This window comes from Chondrus crispus, genomic scaffold (genome assembly GCF_000350225.1).
Source record: "Chondrus crispus Stackhouse genomic scaffold, scaffold_37, whole genome shotgun sequence".
NCBI lineage: Eukaryota > Rhodophyta > Florideophyceae > Gigartinales > Gigartinaceae > Chondrus > Chondrus crispus.
The window spans coordinates 125,870-131,869 of NW_005179283.1; positions in this window are offsets into that span (position 1 = coordinate 125,870).

Here is a 6,000-nt window from a genome sequence, read left to right on the forward strand (position 1 = left end):
CATACCTTGATCTATCCATCGCGCACTCTCTGTCCACATCTTCTCTTTACTACCACATTGACCAAACAATATTCTTTCTTGACCGATTTATCCCTTTGTCTTTTCGGTACCTTGACCGAGCTTGGCTGCAGCGAGTTTCCAATGGATTTATGCGAGGAGAAACAAGTGGTCTGCGTGGATGCTGTGGAGCGCTCGATGGTATCGCGATAAAAATTAAGGAGCCAAGTCGCAATGATGTCCCAAACTCGTCTTCGTACTACAATCGGAAAGGTTTTTGCCCTGAATGTACATGCAATGTGCGATTCCTTTTTCAGATTTACGTACGTCCGTTGCCTAGCGGCAGGGTCAACGCATGACAGTACAGCATATAGAATCACCGCTCTTGCTAGCTTGTTGGCCAAGCGGGAACACGGTTTATTTCCAGGTTATTGGGTGGCGACGGACGACGCCTATACTTGCTCAGAACGATTGTTAACGCCTTGGCCGGGGCGTGGGCTATCTACCGCAAAGGACTGCTGTAATTATTGGCAGTCGTCAGCCCATATTTTTATCGAGCAGGCTTTCGGGAGGCTGGTCGCTGGCTGGGGCGATTTATGGCGGCCGTTGTCGTGCGGTTTGAGGAAAAGTGTTACAGTAGTCATGGTTTGTTTCAAACTCCATAATTTTATAATAGACCAGAATGGTGATCTTGAAGTTCCTAATCCGTCCCATGAGGATGATCAGAGCTATATTTGTCGACCTGAGCGTGTTGTATACTTCCAGGATGAATGTAACATGGTTGAGCAGGAACATCGCCGCCGTCAAGACCTAGATACCTCACGTTTACAAGTGGATTTTACCACCAACATTCATAACCTTGCTCTCAGGAGACCGTAAATTCAGTCTGTGTATCGCACTACATATCTCTATCAGAAGAATCGTCCTCGTCAAGACTCCTCAGGTATTTAGCAATTGACCGCCTTGTTTTTCGAAGTAGTTGTAAACGTAGACATTTGTAACGCTCATCTTCCTCGTCCTCTGGATTACTTTTTGACTTTTCCAACCCCTTCAGATCATCGCAAAGTTGCCGCTCGAGGTCAAGCAGGTCCCTGAATGTTGCAACCGTCTCCGTAGCAGAGGGTTTTGATTTAGTGCCAGAAGCAGCCTGACTTCCAGAAGCAGTTCCAGTACGGCTTCCTACAGGACCTGGTGAATGCTGAATTATTATTGGGGTGGGAGTGGTCTGCTCGGCTGCCATCTGTTTCACTACTTGTGCAATGTCCGACAGGTTGTTGTACCGACGTCTTTTGCGACCAGATTGGGGGTCTGACGGAATCGTGGACCTCGAGCGGGTGATCTCGTCAACCCTGCTTTCTCCTTGGGAATGACGAGGTATGGATCGAAGAACAGCGTCCAGAATCGGGTGGCCCTTAAATACCCAGTGCATATAGCACAATGAGTCATCTCCTCGGGTGAATTCGAGAAATGCCTCAGCGTCTGACTGCCCAGATTTTTCAAAGTTATTGGAGGCAACTGTATACAGGGACCGCAGACGTGACCATCTTTGTTTTGAAGTAGTTCCATCTCTAGGATATGGATGGAGTCCAGCGTCAAATGTACTTAGTAGATCGTCCACAATGCCGTCGACCGGCCCAGGGAGGGAGGGGAGGAAAGCGCGTTCATTAAAGAGATGTTGAAATTCATGCAGAAACGGACCATGTCGTCCTTCATCTTGCTCCGCCCTCGTCTCAGCCCGTTGATACATGCGTCGTAGAACTGGTTGATTTCGCGCATCAGCGATGACATGACAGAGACGGGCTGTCTCATGTCGGGTCCAATTTGGCGCACGAGATCTCAGCGGTGCGCGTCGCCGGGAACCGTCTGTGTTTCCTCCCAAAATAGACACATCGACAGAACCGAGTTCTTCCCATTTATTTGCTAACTTAGTTATGTATTCTGCGTTATTAATTCCATGCGTAGCGAGGCGCGAAGCTAGCACTCCTTTCCGTCCATTGCTAGAAATTCCAACCCGACGTAGTGCACCGGATAGGATAGCTTGCGGTAGTTTTGCTGGAGGGAGGGGAACGCGACGTCGCATGTTCTCTTGCACAGAGGGTCCCTGAGATCGTCTCGTCTCCGCTTGGGCTGTTGGCGAGGGAATGTCTTGGTATACATGAGCACCGTCGGGCGGAAAATATCGTCCCCGCCCTGCACCTGACGTAGATGGCAGATTTGGACGAGGAGGAGCCTGAAGTGCTGAATGTTGTGGCCGGGTGAGGTGGTTGCTTGTGACTTCGAGGTGGTCCTGTTGGTGGAAATGTTCTTGTGCGTGGTCTGAAGAAACAAATGCGGGCGAAGGCGGCGGCTGTGTGAGATCATCGCTTTGGGCCGCATCCGGGAAGCGAGGGCAACCCGTACGGGGCGTAGCTGGAGGCGTGCGCTCCTGTTCAGCATCTTGAAGGGCAGAGGCGTACCAAGTTTCCACTTGGAAGGGTGGAGGCCTGGGCGAGGACATGATGGTTTCCAAGGGGTGCGGGTGGTGTCACTCTGTGGAGACATGCTGGGCGTTGTGATGACAGAACTGAGATATAAAATCAAGCTGACAATCTGTCTGCTCCGCCCTATCAAAAGAAGAAAATCCCGATTCGAGATTGCCAATCGAGTTCCATACAAAAAAGTGAGGGGGGGACTTGCAGGGGATCGGCTTGCAAGTCCCAAATGCGGTAGGCGTGAAATGGAGCTGTTCCAGTGTATGGAGGAAGTTTTGGTAATGTATGCGCAATGAGCGGCTGCCATCGAAAACCCATACCGTACATTAAATATTGGAGTTGGAACGACCCTCAATTGTGTAACGGTTTTCTAGGTATGTTTTGATCCGTTAAAGCGGTTTCGCTTATCGCGAACGGAACTAAGGCTACTTTTTGTTTATTTGTGGCGAAAAATCCGACACCGGGAGATCGTTCCCGGTTTCTTTCATCGCGAGATTCCCCTCATCAGGGGTTCGTCTTATCGCGAAACCACTGTATGGGGTGGAATAGACCCAGCTGGTGCTCCGCTCCAGCGGGAAAATGTTGCGAATGGAGCACAAACATGCAGTAGAGTTTCGTTATTTGCGGCTGAACATTTTTCATAAGAATAGAAAATACACCCGCGGTTGAGATGCCCTTAGGTACCTGTTAAGTTAAATCAACGGCATACTATTTTAAATAAGAAGCATCACATTCTCAACCAAACTGGTCTGCAGTGTGTCCATCAAGCCTGCTGGTGTGTGAATGGGTTTGGCCCTTTTCGTTGCCGTCTCGCACGTTTCTATGGCCCCTACTTTCAGGGAGGGCTACAGTTGCCTGTGGTTTTGTAACCTCACAACGATTCTCCCAGAAGACTAGTGTAACTTACTTAAACTCCTTAATAATTATAATACAATTAATAAGGAGATCAATCCAACTAGTCACAGGTTTGAACCCATAATATGGGTTCAAAACCGTGATTAGTTGGATTGACTTACAGCGCATTTACAGTACTGTCGTTGCACGAGTACTTTGTCAAGCACTCCCTCTCACAGCACGCCCCAACATCAAGGCTACTGCTAGTCATCATGGTCACAAGCACGGTCAAACACCACGGCCTCTGCTTCCTCACCACTTCCCCGCTTCCATTCACCTCACTACAAACTCAGATCGCAGCGACTGTTGAATATCGCTAACACACATCCTTCCAACGATCTTCACCAACAGTACGCGAAGTTAAATATAGGCCACCCCCCTGCTCGCCGTTTAAGGGCTTTCCTCATAAGCAGGTCGAACGGCCGACACCTTTCTGGAAAGCCCTCTACCCGACCAATAAGCATCGCAGCATCGCGACTACAGTACATAAAAAACCACCAATTGGCGAAACAAAAAGGTAATGAATAAAAAAAAGGCCGCGAAACTGTAATCAGACCAAAACAATCTACGAACAATGGCAAACACAATACTTTACTCAATGCTTCGTTTTCTTACCTCCCCTCTCCAATACCTGCACAAGGCGCTTCGGAGTGGATTTGTACAGTTTCTTGATGTAATCCACCCGAATATTCGCCCATTCGTCTTCAAAAACCTCCATCAAGTCATCTAAGCGTTCGAAATGTCGTCCATGTGTATAAACTGCTCTCGAAAGGATCCCCCAAAGATTCTCAATTATGTGGAGGTCTGGTGACTTTGCAGGCCATTGCATCACATCCAAATCTCTGTCTGCAAGCAAATTCCTGGTGTACCTGGAGGTGTGAATGGCCGCGTTATCTTGCTGAAACGTGAATGTTTCCCCAAATGTGGTAGGCGCAAACTCAAGCAAACCGGTCTCCAAAAAGTGTCACAGTAGCCCTTCGAGTCTTGATTCCCTTTTACAACGATAAGGCTTGACAATCCATAGTAAGACATGGCTCCCCAAACCATAAGTGACTTTCCTTCCTGCTGTCTTTTTGAAAATATGCGCTCTTCCCTTCGTAAATCGTGCCAATAACATGAAAAAACGTCCGGACCGTCCATGTTAAACTTTTTCTCGTCTGAAAATTTGTTCTCTTCCATTTCCTCCGTTCCCAATCCACGTAGTCTCGAGCAAATTCCAGTCTCCCGAGACGATGTCTTTCTAGATGATACGGCGCCGTAATCATCTTCTTATAAACCAGCAGCGGGCTTTCATTGAGAATCTGTTGAGTGCGCCGGACTGTAACGGGAAGATTCAGCACTTTTTTAATTTCGGAAGCATGCATGTCTCCCTTACAAGCCTCCCCAATCAAAGCTCATCGCTATGTCGAGCTTAGTTTTTGTTGAAGACCCCTTTTCTCAGCGCCATTTTTTCCATTGGGATTTTTGATGAAGTTTGGTACGGCACAGCGACTCCTGTTGATGTAAATGGCGATCTTTCTCTGACTTTTGCCTTCATTGAATAGCGCCATGATGGTGCCTTTTTCATAGTCCGTCAAACGTGGCTTGGGAGCCATTTTGACGACAAATAGCAATGCTACAAATGCATGAACAGTGGCAGGGGGATGTGGTTACCTTTAGTTCTGCCAAGCTTGGGATGTGGGGTTTGCTGGGACCGAGGGCGGGGTTTTCTGTTGGGTCGGAAGTGGCATGATTTGCATTTGGCGGCCTATTTTTATTTCATTACCTTTTCGTTTCGCCAAGTGGTGGATTTGTATGTACTGCAGTCGCGATGCTGCGATGCTTATTGGTCGGGTAGAGGGCTTTTCAGCAAGGTGTCGGCCGTTCGACTTGCTTATGAGGAAAGCCCTTAAACGGCGAGCAGGGGGGGTGGCCTATATTTAATTTCGCGTACTGTACGCTCCTTTCCATTACAGCTCTGTCCGATATCGCTACTACTGTACAGGGGGGTCGCTCAATAGTGCCTACTTTAGTAGTGCTTCCCTCTATATAGTGCTATGGCTCACCCTCTGGCACAGGTTATCATAAGCTCACACGTGTATCTTCGGGCATAGTTCAGTACTCAAAGGATGAAGGTATTTAGTTGCTTTATACAGGCTTTGTTGTGTTTGTGTTACCAGTGTGCTTTCTGTCTCGATCCTTGTTTGCCATAGCACCAGCGGCGCGGTAATATTTTAACCAATAAAATAACCCATCGCCAAAAAACAGTAGACCACGGATACTGTCATCAGCATAATTCCGCGGACTATGTCCATGGAGACCCTGCCGCGATCCCCCCTTCCTGCAACATACGACGGACAGCAACTTCGAAAAGTAAAAGACGGCGGGCGGTAGAGGGGGGGCGATAGTGACGCTGGGGAGGAGGGCTCTTCCAGTCTGGAGATATGTCTTGGCACTCTTCGGGTCCGACCACCGCCCCCGGCGGATGATATCGTCTATAGGCCTCCCATGCAGAGATCGTGTGTTGCTCCACCATGCCTGAGGCTATGGAGGGTGAAGCCTTGGGCATCAACCGTAACCACTGCAACGCACGATGAAACGTTTTCCGGAGGGTCTCATAGTGTAGAGGGAAAAGTTGACCTTCGATACCGACTTCTGA